General features: G+C 33.1%; 1 long non-coding RNA gene and 1 pseudogene across 2 annotated transcripts in view; both read right to left on the bottom strand.

The window, feature by feature from the left end:
* Positions 1-20,751, bottom strand: part of LOC309667006 — a 1,642,277-nt gene that overhangs the window by 1,062,573 nt on the left and 558,953 nt on the right. The gene's annotated exons all lie outside the window — the stretch shown is intronic.
* Positions 777-12,708, bottom strand: LOC309666896 (small ribosomal subunit protein eS1 pseudogene; annotated as a pseudogene). The gene has a single exon. The product of its transcript is annotated as a small ribosomal subunit protein eS1 pseudogene (transcript).

The following is a 20,751-nucleotide window of genomic DNA, read 5'->3' as shown; positions in this document are numbered from 1 at the left end:
TTTATATCACCCCTTTACTTTCATGCAGATGATTACAGATCCATTTATTGCTTACCAATTATTAACGTTAATTAAAGTAAATCCTGTGTACTAGTTTTCTAGGGCTGCCATAACAAAGTACCACAGACTGCGTGACTTAAACAATAGAAATTTACAATTCTGGAAGCTAGTAATCTGAGATTAAGCTGTTGGCAGGGTTTATTCCTTCTGAGGCCTCTCTCCTTTGTTTGTAGATGGCCATCTTCTCCCCATATCTTCATATGAGCTTCCTTCTGTGTGTGTCTGTGTCCTAATTTCCTCCTCTTATAAGGACATCAGTCATATCAGATTAAAGCCCACACTAACAACCTCATTTTAACTTAATTACCCCTTGAAAGACCCAGTCTCCAAACATAGTCACGTTCTGAATACTGGGGCTTAGGAACTCAACATATGAACTTTTGGGGGACACAATTCAGTCCAGAAAACCTTGCATTCCTGTTAAATTTATCACTTAATTGTGTTGCTTTTCTAATAGGACTCGTAGATCAATACTCAACCAGCCATGATGTTGTTAGTGGTAACAAACTACCCATTCTATTGTAGATAATTAAATTACTATCCAAAATATATTAAATAACTATTTTCAGCATAGGACTGAGAGAAGGAAAACAAACTTGGTGAGCCCTACAATCACCCTGGCTTTCTGCCTGGAGACACTTTCCAGACTGCAGTACAAGAAGCAATAACTAAAGCAGAGCACAGCAATTATTACTGAGTTGATCCGGTTTCAGGAGGGCTGCAATAGCTTTAAATTTGAGGTAGAGTATAAGATACGAGGAAGCTACATAGATGAAGAGTTCCATAAATTTGCACAGTATTCCTTTGAATCTTTTTTGAATACTAAACTGCACATGGATAGAATGAGACTCTATGAAGCTGATCAAAGAGTAACTACTAGATAGAAAACAACTACAAAAGGCACTAGCCATGAACTGAACAGGGCTGGCTGCTAGATATCAAAATTCTAAACAGGCATAGTAGAGAGACATAGTTAAATATCAGGAGCATTCAGTAGAGACCCCAGAAATCCCACACTTTAGCATTAAACCACTTCTTACAGTTAATTCAGATGTGTTCTAACTAATCTCATAATTAAACTACCCTTATTAAAATTAAACTACATTTATAACTAATCTAGATGTGCTCTAACAAAGCTTGACTAACTGGTCACTAACCCAAATACTTACACACATCAAAGAAAGACAACAAAACCCAGACTTTCATCAGTAGAACTCTCACGATACCAATTAAAAATCACCGTACTTACAGAGGCACGAAAATGTGATTCATGACCAGGAGAAACCTTAGTCAACATAAATAGAAGCAGAAATGACAGATATGATGTAATTAGTAGTCAAAAACTTTAAAAGAGCTGTTGTATGTTCAAGTGTTTAAAGAAAAGCATAAACTCAATGAGGAGAGAAATTAAAACTATGAAAAAGAATCCAGTAAAAATTGTAGAGCTGAAAAAACACAACATTTGAAAAACATACACTAAACTAGGAGTTATCAAACTTTTCCTGTAAAGCGCCAGACTGTAAGTATTTTAGGCTTTATGGGCCATACACTCTTAGTCACAACTATTCAACTCTGCCATTGTAGCACTTAAGCAAAGTCTATAGACAATGTATAAACAAAGAAGTGTGGTTATGTTCCTGTAACACTCTATTTACAAAAGCAGGTAGCTAACTAGATTTACCCTAAGGGCCTTATTTGCCAACCGCTGCTCTAAACCATCCAATTATAATTCCCAGGACACTTTGTGGTTAAGGAATTGGAGGTGTGAAGCATGGACAGCATTCTGTGTCTGTGAGAGAATTTTTCATTGTGCGATGGTAGCTGGGCTTCATGGAGTTAAACACCTGGCCCAGTTACAACACTTGAACTGTCTCAGACTTTGAGGATTCTTTAAAGAACATTTGATCTAGACCTCTTTTCCTAGCAAAAATGCAGGAGTTCATGACATATCACTGTGTCTGCTGCCAAAACCAGAAAAAAAAAATCAGATAAATTAAAAACAAAACCTCATAAATTAATATCATGAACTATTTAGATAATCTAAAATTCCAGGGAGAGACGAACCCTTCTGAGATGAATTATGTGGAAATAAACAAAGGCAAACCAAATGAGAACAGAGGTTATTTACTCAGAGCTTGCTATAGGAAGCGAGTCACAGCTACCATCATAGCAGCTGGCAGAGACTCAAAGGCAGGCAGTGTAGTAGAAAAGGTTTATGGTGGAAAAAAGAGAAGGTTTCGGTTTGCTTTCATCGGAGGCTGTTAGCATGGGGAAGCTGGAGGTAGCTTAACTAGAAGTGGGGCATTTTACATGATTGTTTTGGGGAGCATATTTGGCTTTCTCCAGGTGGCTCTGAGTTGTAAGTGAGGGCAGAAATTAGGAAAGCCCATAGTCACTGTCCAAGTTCTGACTGTTCTGATTGCTGCAGAGACTTTGATTTGACTTTCTGGACTATTTGCTGCAGAGTGTGTGGGTCACATGTCTGCTCTCATATATGGTCTTGCCATTGTCCATTTGTGTGTTCATCACTTAGGTCAAATTATCTCCAAACATTTCACTCCTGGGGGCATTTGCAGATCCTGGATACTAGCTGAAGACTGGGGTAAGAGTGCTTGGGAAAGAGAAACCAACTATTTTTTAGCAGCTGTGCACAGATGGAGTAACACGTTATAACCTGAAGGTCTGCAACCACCTGACTATGCTTCCCCATGAGATAACTGTTTGATGGGTTATTGGCTATTCTGCTATCTGGCTATTCTGTGGACAGTGTGAGAGCCTGAAGAGTTAATTTGAAAATTTCTAGAAGACAGAAGAAAATCTCCTGTAGAATTGACTGGTTTAGGAAACAAAGACCTGGTGGAGAAAGAGGTAGCCTTAAGCATAGTAGTACTGTCCCCTGCCTTAGGCATCTGCCTGTTTATGACGCTGTACGGGACAGGTTGCTGAAGAGCTGGGCAAGAAATCTCTAAACTCTTGCAAATGTTCAGAGCTGAAGAGACAGAACACTATGAGGCTCACAATCCAATAATTTAGAAAATTTAGAAAGCACATCTGCGAATAAAAGTGAAACAAAAGACGACTAAGTCTTCCCAAAGCTGCAGTCCAGCCCTGACCAAGATAAATTTCTGAATGGATTGAGAGGATAAATAATTCCCTTACCTTAGTTGTCTGACAGTATAAAAAAGAGAAAAATATGTACAGTGAGAGAAAATATGTATATGTGAAATCCTATTTTTTGACAGAATGCCTAGCATACACCACAAATATTTATAAACTTTCAATTTATAAATATACAAAAAGTAATTATATATAATTAACAATCAAGAGAACAAAGAGACAATAGCAGCAAACCCAGAAATGATCCAGATACTCATTTTATATATATATAAATTACATATATTTGAGTTAAGTATCAAATATTTTAAAATGTGTTTTAAGACATTTGGACTTCTAAAGAAATTTGATACATTAAAAATTATACGTAAGAATATACAAATAACTAAGTAAACCTAAAGCTGGAAAGTAAAAAGACTGATTAACCTATCAAACAGTAAGGCAGAGTTCACACTCATGGAAATAAAAATCACTGTTTTCCTATAAGAGAAAAATAGGCTATTGGAGTTAGAGATGCTACAGATGGACTCACATATAGCAGAGATTTAATATAGGATAAACCTGGCAGCATAAATGAATGGTGAAATGAAATACTGTTCACAGATGTTGATGTTAAGTGGCTTACGATATGGGGAAACGTAAAAACTCGTTCTTTAACTAAACCTACAGACAAAGGAGTTCCAAAGAGATTAAAGGAAACATGTCAAAATAAAATTTGAAAAGTTATAGAAGTAAATGAAGAAGCCTGTATTTGTGACAAAGGGAGCAAGGGTAATAGCTAAGAAATATCACACAAAATTTCAAAAGACAAACTATAAAACAAAACAAAAATGGTTAGTGTGATACATCAAAATTAACAACTTCTCTTCAATTAAGGACACCAAAATCAAAATTAACATACATGGAAGACTGGGAAAACATTTTTGTTTGGTCCAAGTCAGAAAGGGAATATTTAGGATATAAAAGGAACTTCTGCAAATCATCAACAAAAATTCTGCAACCCAGATAGAAAAATGAGAAAGGACCTGAATCTGCAGAAAAGGAAGAAAATACTTGAGAAAAAATTTAAATGTGAATAAAACAGAAACCAGAGATACAATAAGTAGGATCAACAAATTCAAAAGTTGTTCCTTGGAAAGAAAACTGATAATATTGAGAAAACTCTGAAAAATTAAGAAAATGTAACAGATGGCACAATAACAATATTAGAATTTAAAAAACAATAATTACTAATACTATAGTTATTAAAAATTGTTAGAGGCTATGAACACTGTGGCCAAATTATTTAACACTGAGATTAAATGAATTCTATGAAATAACAGAATTTCTAAAAGTCGAATCTAGAACGAAAAACCCCTGAGTAGCCTTATAACAACATACAAAAATAAATAAATGTTTTAAAATCTTCTGATACGGATCAACAGCAATCTTAGATGGTTCTATGTGCAAACTTTATTAACCCCTAAAGGAGCAAATAATTCCATTATTTTAATTTTTTTCCAGACAATGAAAGAAAGGAAATAGTCATCAGCTAATTTTGTAAGGTCAATATAACATTAGTACTAAAATCTGCTAGGTCAGTATGAGAAAAAAATTACTAGCCCCATCTTACTCATAAACAAGGATACAAAATCCTAAACAAATATTTATTAACCAAACCCAGGAATATATAAAAAATATAATTTACCATCATCAAGGGGAGTTTACCCCAGGAATGCAAGATTGACTAAATATTAGAAACAGTTAAAATAATTCACCTTATTGAAGGAAAATATCATATATTCATTTCAATAGAGGCAGAAAAATCAGTATTCCAAGAAGTACAACATAAGCTCATGGAAAAAATTCTTAGCTAACTATGAACAGAAGGACATTTTCTTAAAACATTAAAAGATATTCACCAACAAATTACATCAGATATTATACAATGATAAAATGTTATAATGGTTTCCTTCAAGATCAAGAACAAAGCAAAGTAGCTCACTATCACCACTATTAAGTTATTTATGGAGCATATAAATGTCTACCTAGAAAACTCTAAAGAAACTACAGCTAACACAAAATTCAGTAAGTTTATTAAGATTGCAGACATCACACTCTATGAAAATCAACTACATTTTTACAAAGAGCAACAACATAAAATATAATTTCACAGTTACGTACCATTAATAGGATTTAAACTATAAAATGATCAGGAATAAATCCAACAAAAGTTGTTACAGAACTTTCAGTAAAATGTTTATAGCATTAGACTGAAAGATTTTAAAATAACTAAATAAATGTAGAGATGGATCATAAAGATGTAAATAGGGCTATGGAATAAATGTAATTCTAATGCAAATTTCAAAAGATATTTTATGGAAATTGACAACCTGATTCTAAATTGTATGGGAAAGAGCACAACCTAAAGCAGGGGTCCCCAACCCCCAGGCTGCTCCCCATTGCTCCTCATTGCTCGCGTTACCGCCTGAACCGTTCCCCGGCCCCCGCCCCTGTCCGTGGAAAAACTGTCTTCCACGAAACTGGTCCCTGGTGCCAAACAGTTGGGGACCACTGACCTAAAGAATAGCATAGCCTTATTGACAATTAGAACATAAAGAAGCCCCCAAAATATGTATGCACACACACAAAGCACATGGGCACATATACACACACATTTGAACTGCAAGAAAACAAATTATTTACTTTCTCACCATATATAAAAAATTAGAGGTAGTTTAAACATGTAAAAGGAAAAGCTGTAGAATTTTTAGGGGTCAATATAGGAGAAAGTCTCACTAGGTAGGGAGGAATTTCTTGACAATATGATTCTAAATTGTATGGTAAAGAGCACGAACTAAAGCAGAGGTCATCAACACCGCCCCCCCGCCCCCCCGCTGTGGACTGGTACCAGTCTGCGGCCTGTTAGTAACCGCATTCCCTGTAGGGAATGATTTCTTTCAAGTCATTTGTCTACAACTTTTGGGTCATGATTTCCATAATCTTCTTCCGGATTTTGGGGACCTGTGGTCCTGAGCTTAAGACGTTTTCTGAATCTGGTTGTTACATGTTTTTTTAGTAAAACCAACAGAGACAAGATGAATTAAATAACCATCAGTACTCTTGATCTCAATATAAACTTCAATCATGGTCTGCCATTTTTAGATCATAGAGAACATTTTGTCACTGGTAAGATTCATGTCATAGAAGTTGGTCAGGCAGTTTTTGCCCAGAATATCCTCGGTAATTAGCCTGAATTTTCTAGGTGCAGATTCATCATTCTGAAACTCAGCAAGGTTCACTTCAAAAACACTACCCTTGAGGTCATCAGATGCAATTTTGGTTCCTTGAGTCCTTGAGACTAAAGTTTTTCCAACATTACTCACATTGAACATAGGTAATTAGTGCTTTTACATCATATCAGTATGTTTTAGAAAATGGATCAACTACTTTCTTCTTGGCTCCTTCTTTGCTGCCTTTTTGTAAGATGCTTGTTCTTGCCAATGACCATGGTGCTGCTCTGAGAGCCAAAGGTCTATACTACTATTTTATTTTGCAATTTATACAGGCAGTGAAAAGTTCCTCAAACCCAATCCATAACCTCCGAAAAAGGAAACTACTTAGGTATTTTTAGAGCCCTTGTATACAATGGGTAAAGAACCATAATTCCATCATTTCCTTGTAACTTCCAAAAAAAAAATTTTAAGTGAAAAGCAATTTAGGACAGAAAGGAAACTTGTTTTGAGGAAATGATAAAGATTATGGTAACATGTTGCTGTGGGCTGAATGTTTGTGTCCCCCTTGAAATCTGTATGTTGAACTCTTAGTACACAATGTGATGGTAGTAGGAGGTAGGGCCTTTATGAATTGCTGAGGTCATAAAGGAATAGCCCTTGTGAATGGGGTTAGTACTCTTATAAAAAAGACGCCACAGAGTTAGCTCACCCCTCCTTACCTGGAAGAAGGTCTTCAGCCAACTGTGCTGGGGCCCTAATCTCAGACTTCCAGCCTCTAAAACTGTGAGAAATAATGTATGTGGTATTTTGTTATAGCAGCCTGAAATAAGACACACGGCTTATTGATTTTAAGATTTATCGTCATTTGAAAGGTTCTGAGATGATTTTTCAATATAGATTCATGGGTAAATATTTATTTCTACCCTCCTAATATCAAATAAAAACCAATCTGGTTCTTTAAACTTAAATCATAATTGTTATATTTTTCTAGTTTCATTAGCTTAACATGTACTTTAGAGTCGCTCTTCAATTTTGCCTTCTCCAATTATTAGCATAAGGATTTTTTAAGCATATAAGTATCCCATGAAGTGTAAGAATAATTTAAATAGTGAAATGTTACCACTTATATTAGAGTTATCATTGCCAGTCATTCTAATACAATAATTACGTCTAATAAATTGGTTACAACCTTGGAAACCATCCTTCATGAATCAATATAATCTGCCAGCTTCTTGGTTGTCATAGAAACTGATTATAGCAAGGATGTTTAATGCAACACACACTTTATACATAAATGATTAAACTGCTAAAGTTTAAAAGTGAGCCTAATCAAAACCATGTTTACCACAACTTTCATTATCACTCTATATTTTATCTAATTCATCATTTCTTTTTAAACTTGAACCAAAACAGTATATACAATATTGAAATGAATAGATACAGGATATATTTTAGAGGTAATACTTGAAACAACTAAGCAGAGTTTTCTGTGTAAATATACATGATCTAGTCAAGGAAATATTTTGTCATTCAAAGGTTTCATCCATAAACCATTAGAACAAAATTATATAAGTCATTATTTTACACAAAATGCACTTTTTAAATTCCTTCTTTTCATGTATGTGAATAAATAACACTGAAACATAAAAATATTATAACTCAAAGAAAGAAGCATCCTTATCTCAATACAGAATATTACTAAGCCTACTGTAAGCCTAAGATATTTTACATGAAAGAAAATCATTTATCATTCAGGAGAAAAGCTAAAAGAAGTGTGAGTACATTAAAAATATCCATGAAAGACATATAATTATATATATAATTGTATATATACAAATATGAATATACATACATATATATGTGTGTGTGTGTATATATATATATATATATATATATATATACACACACACACACATACATAGAGCGAGAGAGAGAATAGTAGTGTAACCCTGTACCCATCATTCAACTTCAATGAATAAAAATTTATGACCAATTTTATTTTATCTTTATCCCCACTAATTAACCCCATTTCACATTATTTAAGGAGCTAAACCAAGAGATTATTTCATTCTTCCTTATATATTTTATATGTTCCTCTAAAAATAAGCAATCTTTCAAAAACATGATCATAATATCATCAACTATCATAAAAAGTTCCTTATTATCATCAGCTATCCAATGAGTTTTCTGATTTCTCCAGTTGTCTTGTAAAATTTCTTTTTTAATAGCCAGGGTAACAAATTACTTAAAGAGAAATGGAAAATGATTAACCCAGTTTGAACAACAAATTTATGACTTAGGTATAGTTAATTCACTTAGTTGCAACAAATTTTAACACTGTGTTAATTTCTGTTGTCACATTAAAGTATTTTGAAGATAATTACTGTAACTTATAAAGGAATAAGCATGCATCAGATTAGAATATAACCTCTGCTGCTTTTAATCAAGAAGGTTGACTATGTGATTTCTGGGGTCATTAAAATATGTTAACAAAAAAATTACATAGAAATATAACATATTTGGAATTTTTAAAGATTAAAATTTATAACTTAGAGTATAAATAAAAATAAATTTTGAGATTTTAAACCCTTTAAGAGATTAATCTTTAGGAATGCTCTGTGCAAAATAGTGAGAATGTATTAGTTAATAAAATGACAATGTAATTATTCTGCCAGGTGATATACACAGCTTATCTGCATACATGTGAATGTAACTATATCAATTTTTTCCTTCAACTGGTAAGATGTATTTCACAATGCATTGTATCTGTCAAATCATTCTCTCAGCACATTTACTAACAAGTGCAGGGAGATGACTATTGAGACATCATGAGGTAATCAACAAAGAACACATGTTTGTATTCCACATTGTATTATTAACCACTTAAGAAAAACTTGTAGGTTTTATAAGCTATAGTCTATGCAATATACTTCTAAAATAATAAGACATGAAGTCAACTATTACATTTTTTATTCAAAATTGAAGGTTTAATTTCTTAATGTTGTCTTCATGAAGAAATTCTAAAATAAGAGAATCCATGCCTAAATTATCTAACATAAGTAGAAAAAAACCCTTAAATACTGAAAAAATTAAAAATATTTAATGCACAGTGTATCCACAGGTACCACGCTAATTGCTGATTATAAACAGAATAATGATGTATTTTATTTTCTAAAGCAGTATAGTTTGAGAGTGAAAGTGGGCACTAATAATAATTATGCTGAAATAATACGTGGAAAATAAGTCTGTCAAGGTCAACAAGGACTTCCTGGTTACATTGCAATAATCACAACAAATTGGTCCCTACCTTCATGGAACTCATTAAAATATGATAGTTATTTTATACATAAACCATAAAATATAAATTTCCAAATTATTTAAGAGTTGAATAGTCATAATCATAATGGAACTGAGTATGATAAGAACAAAATTGTATTATCAAGCTTGCTACCCATGTCAGCAGTATTATGTGGCAATCATATTTACAATTAAAACCTTTGTCTTATTACATATCTTTTAACCTTGCTCTGCTATTACAATTTTTTCCACCAGATGGTAGCCAATAAAAGCAGGAAGCAGAGAAATTAACAGAGTTAAAAGAAATAAAAGTAAGCTGAAACAAAACTCAAATTAAAAAAATTGATTATAGCTAGAGATATACTTATGCATGTAAAAATTCTATATATAAAACAAGTACAAACAACCATTTTTAAACTTCTTTTTTGAAACAAATATTGTTTTGATATTGATTTTATGCAAATTCTTTAGGGTTAACTTGGATTTCTAGGCCACTGTGACTGTTAAATAATAATATACAGGAAAATGCTAAATTTGAGCACTGGGATCAATGTTCATTTTTGCATAGATCATTCACAAACATATGAAAACAGACTTATCTTAAATATTCCTCAAGTCATTGCTTATTTAAAAGAAGCATTGTGATGATCCAAAATCTAATTTTTAGAATATGCTTTTTGTGACAGTTCTTTTAAAAAAATCCATCCATCCTTCTTATCTCGCAAAAATCAGATACATGGAATTATTTCCTCTGTGTGGAGTCCTCTCCTCTAGCCTTGTTAGTCTTTGTTTGTACATGAAGTATTCATTATTTGCAAAAACCAGTTATCATCCCTGTCTGGATACATTAAGATTTTTTTCTACAAGTCTTTTCCTCTCTATCACATTTTAAGCAACAGTTTATATGAATTATTCATAGTTCCCATATTCTAGGGAAGTTTTTTTTTTTAAATTTGATCATAATAATAGTCATTACCCCAGTCATGGCAGTTTTATGAGTCTTCTTCAATGCCATTACCTGGAAAGATTTCAATCAAGAAATATAAAGGATGCAAATCAATTTCCATAATGAAATTAAACTGTACCATCTACTCCTTCATTTCAGCAATAGAGCTGATTGACAGCTTCTTCCTGATAGCTTGAGCAGATAAGATTCAGATACAGAAGCCAGAGAATGGCAGATTATTTGCTCTTAAGAATTTCAGTGGCTTTTTCTTCATTGTTGCTATTTGGTGCTTGCTAATCTCACTGAAACATAATATTTAACTCAGAATCTGTACACAAATTTATTTTCAAGCATAGTATTTTTCTTGCCTAAAAGTAGTTGATTTTTCTCTAGTAGTTGTGCTTATAGTGGAATAAACACAGTAGCAAGTGCTATGATACTGTTTTCCTCCTAATGACAATGCAACCTCATTTTGTATAACAAAAATGCTGTTATTGGGAGGAAAGAATGATGAGTTTTCTTCTGGGTGTCAATTTTTTAATAAAAATATCAGATTTTTATGGTAATAATTTTCTTCTAAGAAATATGTATCAGATTCTGCTCTCAAACAATGAAGGGAAGTGTTCAGTTAAGTCGGACTGTAAGATTGCAGTTAGACTAAGAAATTTTCACAATGAGAGGTTACGAGGTCTGCGAGCAGAAGAACTGCTGTGAATATGTGCTGTATGTCCCCCGATTTAGAAGAGAGGGTCTGTAGACCTATGACCACACTCAGCTCTTCCTCAAACCACTGAGTGACTGGGCAGGTGACTGGAGTAGCAACCATTGAATTCCACTCCTCCCTAAAGGTATCCCAGGCTTTGAGCATAATATGATATAGCAACATTGATCTTTTACAAGAATGACTCTTCAACATTGTTTAAGGCAGTGGCACCAAACAGAGATCTTACAGCTTGATTCTTTATTGTTCTCTTCAACACATATCCACAGTTAATAACATGGGCTTAATATTTAAAATGTCTTCAGCTTAACGTCTTTACTTTTTTCATAACTTGTAGTTTCACAAATACTTCTGTGTTTGGGGGTAGTATTAAAATATAATTAGAAACAAATTATTTTTAGTGAAGCAAGACAGAAAATGTAAAGTTCACTTGGCAGCAGTAATAGTCACCAGGTTTCATCATGTTAGCCCTACTTATCTTTCATGCGTTAACTTAAACTTTACTTCTTCTAGCCTTTAATGACTCTCAAATCTGGTATAAGAGCCTCTTCTCTCTGTTTGCCTATCTCTTAGTACTTGTCACCATGAACAGCTCCTGTTTAATTGTTTATGTCTATATCATACTATAAATACTTTCTAGCCAGAAATATTGGATATATATCCCATGTCTAGAACAATGACCAGTCAGTGCTTGCTTATTGATTTGAATGAATGGATTGATGGATATACAGTTACAAGGTAAGCAGCTTTCATAACTGATATGTGTATTCCAGAAAGAGCTCTTCTAATCAATAAGCAGTTGTTCCTCTCCTGCTGCATAATAGACGATAATGTTCATTTTTGTAACTTATAGTGTGTTCATTTCTATGCTGTTCATTCTCTAGTTGAATTAATATCAGTAAGAGTTAGTATCATTCATAAAGCCATAAAATTAATTTGAATTTAATTATTAAATCATGTTTATAAGATAAAAGTACATTTTAAAAACCAAAGTCTTATATAACATATGCACAAATTTTAAATATTAAATTATTTTAATATAAAATTTCCACACACTTAGAACTAGCTAAAAGTAATCTTAACAGCAAAATTAAATAACTAAATATCCTGCAAAGTTGTTGAATGAAGGTCACAAAATTAGACTTGGTATGCCTAAAGAATAAAGGAAAAAAAGAATCAGGGCTTCCCTGGTGGCGCAGTGGTTGGGAATCCGCCTGCCAATGCAGGGGACATGGGTTCGGGCCCTGGTCCGGGAGGATTCCATATACTGCGGAGCATCTGAGACCGTGAGCCACAACTACTGAGCCCACGTGCCACATCTACTAAAGCCCGTGTGCTCTACAGCCCGTGCTCCACAAAAAAAAAAAAAAAAAAAAAAAAGAATCAAAATAATTTATGCCATTCTATTACTCATAAAGTAGAGCCATCAGACAGGTGGCTGAGTTGAGAGATGACTGTCTGAGCTATAAGCAGATTTTTCCCACGAAAAATATCCTAACTGAAAGCCGAAGAAGGAGAGGCAGGGGAGGAGGGAGAGGAGGAGGAGGAGGAGAAAAGAAGAACAGTACATGTTACTACAAAGCTACAGTAATTATGGGAGTGTGGTACTGACATAAGAGTAGACATAAGATCAATGAAAAAGATTTTAAGGTCTATAAAAAAAACCCTTACATTCATGGTCAATTAAATTTTGACAAAGGTGCCAAGATAATTCAATGGGGAAAAATAATATTTTCAACAAATGGTGCTCAGACAACACAATATCCACATGCAAAGACCTCACGTCTTATACCTCATACTATACACAAAAATTAGCTTAATGAGACCTAAATGTAAGAGCTAAAACTAGAAAATTCTCAGAAGAAAACAAAAGAGTAAATCTCAATGGCCTTGGATTAGGCAATGGCTAATATTATATATGAAACCAAAACCACAAGTGACAAAAGGGAAAAGAAGAGATAAATTGGACTTCATCAAATTTTAAAACTTCTATAAATACAATAAAGTGAAAAAACACCCCAATACTTGAAAGAAGATATTTTCCAATGATATATATAAGGGACTTGCTTCCAGCATAAAGAACTCTTACAATTCAACAATAATCAGACAAATAAACTAATTTAAAATGAGCAATAGATTTGGATAGAGATTTCTTGAAAGAAGATATACAAACAGCCAATAAGCACAAGATGCTCAGCATCATTAGACATTAGAGAAGCGTAAATCAAAAACCACAATGAGATACCATTTCACACTCACTAGAATGGTTATAATAAAATAAAGATGAGCAATAACAAGTGTTGGTGAAGATGTAGAGAAATTGGAGTCCTCATAAATTGCTGCTGAGTATATAAAATGGTTCAGCTCCTTTGGAAAATAACTTGGAAGTTCCTCAAAAAGTTAAATATAGAGTTACCATACAACCAGCAATGCTATTCCAAGAGAATAGAAAACATATGCCCGTGTAAAAATACGTAAATATTCACAGTAGCATTCTGCATAATACCATAAATGTGTAAACAAGCCAAATATCCATCAACTTATGAATAGATAAATAAAATATACCCATAACATTGAATAATATTCAGCAATAATAAGGAATGAAGTACTTATACATGCTACAGTATGGATGAACCTGATACCATTATATTAGTTGAAAGAAACCAGTCAGAAATGTACATATATTGTATGATTCTACTTATAGGAAAAGTCCAGGAAAAAAAAAATTGGAGCAAATGGAACAACAACAACAACAACAAAAACCAGCAAGCAATATGATTTTAATCCAACCATATAAATAATCACTTGAAATGTGAATGATACAAAGATATCACTTAAAAGATTAGGACTGTGAGACCAAACTATACGTTCTCTAAAAGAAACTCACTTTAAATATAAAGACATAGATAGTTTAATAGTATTTTTAATTTTAAGAATTTTTAAATTTAAACTAAAATTTTAGAAACATTTATTAAACTATGTTTTTAGAAAATGATATAATGTCAATGTCTTAATGGAGTCAATAAAATAAAATGCACAGCCTGGGTCACATTTCTTCCTTTTTTCAACTTTTTATATTTTAGTCAAACCACAGGGGATAACAGTAAACAGCACTATGGAAAGCCTGATTTGAGATTCTACATTTTAATAACTCTTCATGTCAGTATGTTGTTATTGGATTTTTTTTCTTTATTTATCTTGCTTTCTTCTTTCCTCAATATCAGAGGAATCCAACTGCTTCAGTTTCTGCAAAGTGCATTCTAAAGCCTCCTTTCCCTTGTAGCAACAAAGACAGAGTACTCAAAATACATTGTGAGAATTTTTTTAATTAATATCCTGAATGTCATTATAAGCAGTTTATTCTAAAACAAATTGAGTGGCTTCTGTATAAAAAAAATCATTAACAGCCAACACTATTACTACACACAGTAGATAGAAATTTTACTTACCTTGTTTATGTTTGCTATAATATTTGTCAGACAGAGAAAGGCAAATATAACATGATATCATTTGTATGCGGAATCTAAAAAAATGGTACAAATGAACTTATTTACGAAACAGAAATAGAGTCACAGATGTAGATAACAAACTTACAGTTACCAAGGGGGGAATGGAGGGGAGGGATAAATTGGGAGATTGGGATTGACATATATACACTATTATATATAAAATAGGTAACTAATAAGAACCTACTGTATAGCACAGGGAACACTACTCAATACTCTGTAATGACCTATATGGGAAAAGAATCTTAAAAAGAGTAGATATATGTGTATGTATAATTGATTCACTTTGCTGTACAGCAAAAACTAACACAACATTGTAAATCAACTATACTCAATAAAAATTAATTTAAAAAATAAAATAAAATCTGGCATTGAAGAAATCTGACAGCAAAGTAAAAATAAATCCCTGAATCTTCCCTTTACCTGACTTCCATGTGGAGATGTTTCTAGATGAAAAATAAAATGGACTACAAATAAGCAGCAGCTATTTTCTCAGCCAATTCAGTTTTGAAATTCTCTGATAGGTGATGTGCCCTTCGTGTTTGTTCATCTTGAAAATTCATCTTAGTTTATATATTTCACTTTCTCAGATATAAAAAGAACCTCTGATGGTCCATGCAATTTCTGCTACTCGATTGAATGATTAGCCAGCACTGGAGGAACATCTTGTGTCTGGCTGTTTTGCTGAAAATGCTTTTCCTTTTCATATGGAAAAAAATCAGTTAAAACAAGTCAACCTTACCCAAATATATTATTATTCAAGAGTCTTTGCAGTTGACTTTATTTTTAATATTTATAGACTAATGGATGACAATATAACTAACAAATACATTTGTAGTGCAATTTTCTAAAGACTTACTCAACTGAAACACTTGTTTTGAAATAAAGTAAGGTTTATAAAGAATCCCTAAATCTTTTGTGAATTCTATTAGGCATGAAATAATGTTATCATTTATTCACTGAAGTCCGACTATAGACAGATGAGAATCTGCTAACAAAAGGAAAAGTAAATGTGTAAAAATTTCCCTAGGAAGCTTCTGAAAACGTAAATATTTTCCTAGCAGAATGTCTATAAAGTACTAAGCAGTTTGAGCACAGTCACAACCAAATGAAATCCCTCAGATATCTACGTTACTTCTGACCTGGATCTATTAATAAAGAAACTATAAATATTCTTCAGATTTGCCAGAATATGTTGGCTGAACAGCTGGTTTTGACAGTTGTGTTTTTTTCCCTATTTTGTTTGCTTGTTTATTCTTCCATATATACTGACATAGCAGTGCAAGTGAAATTCATTTGCACAAAGTAGAATTTTTTTCTTTTAAAAAACCAAAGAATGACTATGTGCTAATTAATATTAAACAAAAGTATTACTGAATTGTATGCTATTTTGAAGGCAAATGTTATAAAGGTGTGGTGTTTGTGTGTGCAAGTATGTGTATGGGTGTGTACGTGCATGTTAACATCACATCATCAGTTCTGGCAAGTAGCTTAAGCTTGTAGAAATATAAAATTTCTCTCTATGATCACTAGGAGTACTCATATTAAAGACGGTAGAATCCGCTATTTACTCTCCCTGGTCAATCATAAACTTAATCCATTGTTATTATGAAACTACTGACAAAGCCAACCCTGTTTATTATTTCATAGAGCTAAGGGATATAAATAGACAACCATTAGAAAATATAAATTTTAATCTAATCTAATTTTAATTTAAAAATGTTAAAACTTTTCTGACAAGTGCTGATATTGTTTAACTAAAATTTATTGAGCTATGTTCTTTAGCAAATACAGGAATGAGAATATCTAAATTACTTTGAAAGGACGATGGAAAGTCAGTGGAATTGACAAATGGTTCTTGCTGACCGTACATAATACAAAATAAATTAAAATAAATATAAACATAACTTTGTGTTGGAATGGAGAACCTGTATGGAGAAGGTAAATAGTGCCCCTCTAGACTTTCTTTTGAGAGAAAAGCAGTCCACTAATGAGAAGGGGAGTATCTTAGTATTTTGGCATTCATCAAGAAAAGTGATTTCCAATATGGGAATTCTAGAAGTCTCTGACTCATCTAGTCAGGAAAATATCCAGAAATGAAATATTGGCTTTTTCACCTTTATTAATACGCAATACCCCAGATGTGAATAACATGTAGTTAATTAGCAGCACTTAGCTTATATTATCACTGTATTTCCATGAATATCCCCAACAGGTATAAGGAAAGTATTTTTACATTATAGCAACACAATATTTTTGCAGAAATTACTCATTTCAATTAGCTCACATATTTATTATGAACTAAGGGTCTTAGAGCCTTAATCAGTACTTGTTCTTAAATACGATTTCAAAATAAGCCACCATAATGCAAAAAATAAATAAATAAATAAATCCCATACTTTTGCACAGTTTGAGGCTATAGGTCTAATATTCTGGTTTGTGCAGTTTCTTTATACCATAATTAAACACAGAGAATGGCATTTACTAATTTTTTGGAGTCAGAGCATGGCTATATATTGTATATTTTGGAGATAAAATTTTTAGAAATGCAATATAGGTAGGGGCTGAAATGGATGGATGTGGGCTTTGTATATGCGGATATGAAGCAATGGCAGGAAGAACTGTGATAGCCTGAGCAGACTGGGATTGTAGTTATGCATGCCCTCTCTTGATAGTAAAACAAAAATACTTTAGTGTCAATCAATGTATCTCCTCATTACGTGGGATTTCAAAATGCTAACAGGACAGGTCAATATGTGATAATAACATGACGATGCGCTAAGTTTTACTCTGGCCAAAGCAGACTTAAAAAACTAGATTTAAGAAATTAAATCAAGGTAAAGGGTATAATATTAACATAATACATGAAAAGATGCCGTCTGTTGTCTCTGGTTTGAATCACATAGACAGTATTATCAAGTCTTATGTCTCGAAACAAAATCTGCAAATTCTAATATTCTAAAACAGTGTTTTCTTTCTTTAATCCCAGAAAGAGTATTATAAACAGTATAAATCTAATTTCAAAAAATGAATTAAACATATGATATTTGTATTTAAAAAACAATATGTATAAATAAAGTAACATTTTGTTATCAACGTATTCATTTGCATATTTTACAATATTTTGTAATATTTAAAATATTTGAATATGAAAAATTATGGTTTGGCATTAAAACTTATGGTTTTATCAGATTTTGGAAGAATTATATTAAATGAATTTTTGATCAATGTTTCAATATTTGAGATAATTCATTTATAAAAAGTTGAAGGTATTATAGTTCCAGCTCTGTGATTAGTATTACATTTTAGAAAAAAGTTTCGATAGAATGATATCTAGGGAATTCCCTGGCGGTCCAGTAGTTAGGACTCCGTGCTTTCCCTGCTGAGGGCCCAGGTTCAGCCCTGGTTGGAGAACTAAGATCCTGCAAGCTGCAAGGTGTGGCCAAAAAAAAAAAAAACTAATGATACCTCATAAGTGGAGTATTAAACAAATCACCAATAAAAATGTGTTGAATATTCCTTTCCACATGAATAAAAGTTCCCTGGAGTATTCTAAAATATCAAGAACAATATGTAGCATTGAAGAGATGAAAACACATATCAGGACTGAGCAAACATCTTATTATTCAAGGATAAATAAATATTTTTAAAATAATAAGAACACGGCCTTGGTGATGGTAGGAAAAATGTGGTTTCAGAAAAAGTACGACAGACATATTTAGGAAGTATTTGTTCTAATTCACAACAGAATTCAAGAAAGCATGAAATCTATAAAACCAATGGTGAAAGACTAGAACACAATAATAAAGCCATTCAAACAAAGATAAAAAGAGAGCTGATGAGAAGCGGTAGGCAAAAATAGGGACGTTTCAAGACTCAAGCAATGAAAATAAAGAAAGGAAAACAATGAGATTCTTCAAGTCATATTAGATTCAAAAATATATAATCATCATTTTTAAAATTACCATTATAATGTAAAAGGCCAAAATCAGGAAGGCCTTCAGATTACAAAGACAAGGTCAAAAACGTGAAGAAACTTATTCAAATGTAGGAGAGGTAATATGAATTCGAATTATGAATTATTGGTATTTCTGATGAATAAAATAAATTCATAGAGAATAATAATAGTAACATAAGTAATCATTTTCTGCATTAACTAAATTCCTAATCTTGCATGTTTATAAGCATCAATTCAGGGAAGATTCATGGTTACACACAAATCTGTTGACCTTAGATTTATTCATAATAATAAATGCCAGGAAAAAAAGAAAAAAAGGTACATATCTCTGAGAGGAAGTTTCAGAGGTTCAAGAATTTATGCTATTTTTTATTTATGACAAGGCAATAAAATATATGATATGCGAGAGTCAGAATCCTTGAAAAGAGATTATTAAAAACAAATGACACAAACAAAAAATTAACTCATTTTAAAAAGTCAGAATTGAGGAAGTTGTACATTGCAGATGATGTAATTTAATAAAATAATACTCTCGGGCAAAAAGTAAAATGCCTCAAACATCTACCAAGCTCAAAATAAGTATAAAACAGTATACATGAAATGAATAAAACACCTATATTATAGAGTAAACTAGGACATATTAAGCAGTTAACCATATTAATCCAAGAAATACTTTTGAAGATCTGTTAGAAAATGCCCACAGGGCACCAGATTAATAGCGAAACCCAGTATATTCATTTTTTAGGGATGACATAACAAAACAGCACACACTGGGTGGCTTAAAACAAGAGAAATTTATTGTCTCACAGTTCTGGAGGCTAGAAGTCCAAAATCAAGGTGTTGGCAGGATCATACTCCCCCTAAAACTGTAGGGGAGAGGAATGCTTCCTTGCTTCTTCGTAGCTTCTGCTCGTCTGTCCACTGTCTTTGGCATCCCTTGGCTTGCAACTTGCACAACTCCAATCTCCACATTCACTGTCACATGGCATTCTCCCTATGTATCTCTGGGTCTTCAGATGTTCATCTTCTTATAAGGATACCAGACATATTGGGTTAGCAGCCCACCCTATACCAGTATGACCTCCTCTTAAGTAATTATATGTTCAACGACCCTATTTCTAGATAAGATTGCATTCTGATGTAGTAGGAGTTAGGGCTTCAACATATCTTTTTGGGAGGTGGACACAATTCTACCCAGAACACTTTAGGTGGGCCAAAAACACATTTCTTCACACAGAAAGAAGGGGAGAGGAGGGAATGCAGTTCGTAGACCCTGTTTTGATTTCCTACTCTTTACCCCATTGGTGAGGGAGGTTTTCCCATCCTACAGTTATGGGGATGGCCAAGCACATGACACCCAACCCTAGACAGATGAGATCAACAATATTTTAGTCACATATACTCACAACCAAGGGGTGGAACACACCACACAATGTAGGGCCACATAAGGATTGCACTTGGGAACAGAGTGAACAAGAGAAATTATGGGAAGCAGGCTTTGTAGTAACAAGAGTATGAGGTGACCCCTGGTTACCACAGGAAGACATGTTGGCTTGTTTGAATAATTCCATGGACTGGCAAGGAACTGAAGTCTGCCACTCAGAGATAAGCAGGCACTATGCCCAGTCCCAATAATAAGGAAACATTTAGCTGAAAGATCTTACACATGGGAGCAAAGTACGTAGAGTGACCTGAAGTTAGACCATCTGATTTTATCAGATAACAAGACAGCACTTAATACTGAAACTTAATTTCAGGCCTCATAGCAAACTGACATGTGATGTCTTGACATCAATTTAAACCTTAGTAATAACTGAGACTTTTAGGGAGCAGGAGAATTGCCTTCTTAAGAAGTGAATTAGGCACTTAACCAGGAGGAAGGAGGCAACATGGTGAGATGGTCATCAAAAACATGAACTTTAGAGATGTAGCCC

Source organism: Balaenoptera physalus, assembly GCF_965194825.1.
Source record: "Balaenoptera physalus genome assembly, chromosome: 9".
Lineage (NCBI taxonomy): Eukaryota > Metazoa > Chordata > Mammalia > Artiodactyla > Balaenopteridae > Balaenoptera > Balaenoptera physalus.
The sequence above is the reverse complement of the archived record's forward strand: the minus strand, read 5'-3'. Positions and strand labels throughout refer to the sequence as shown.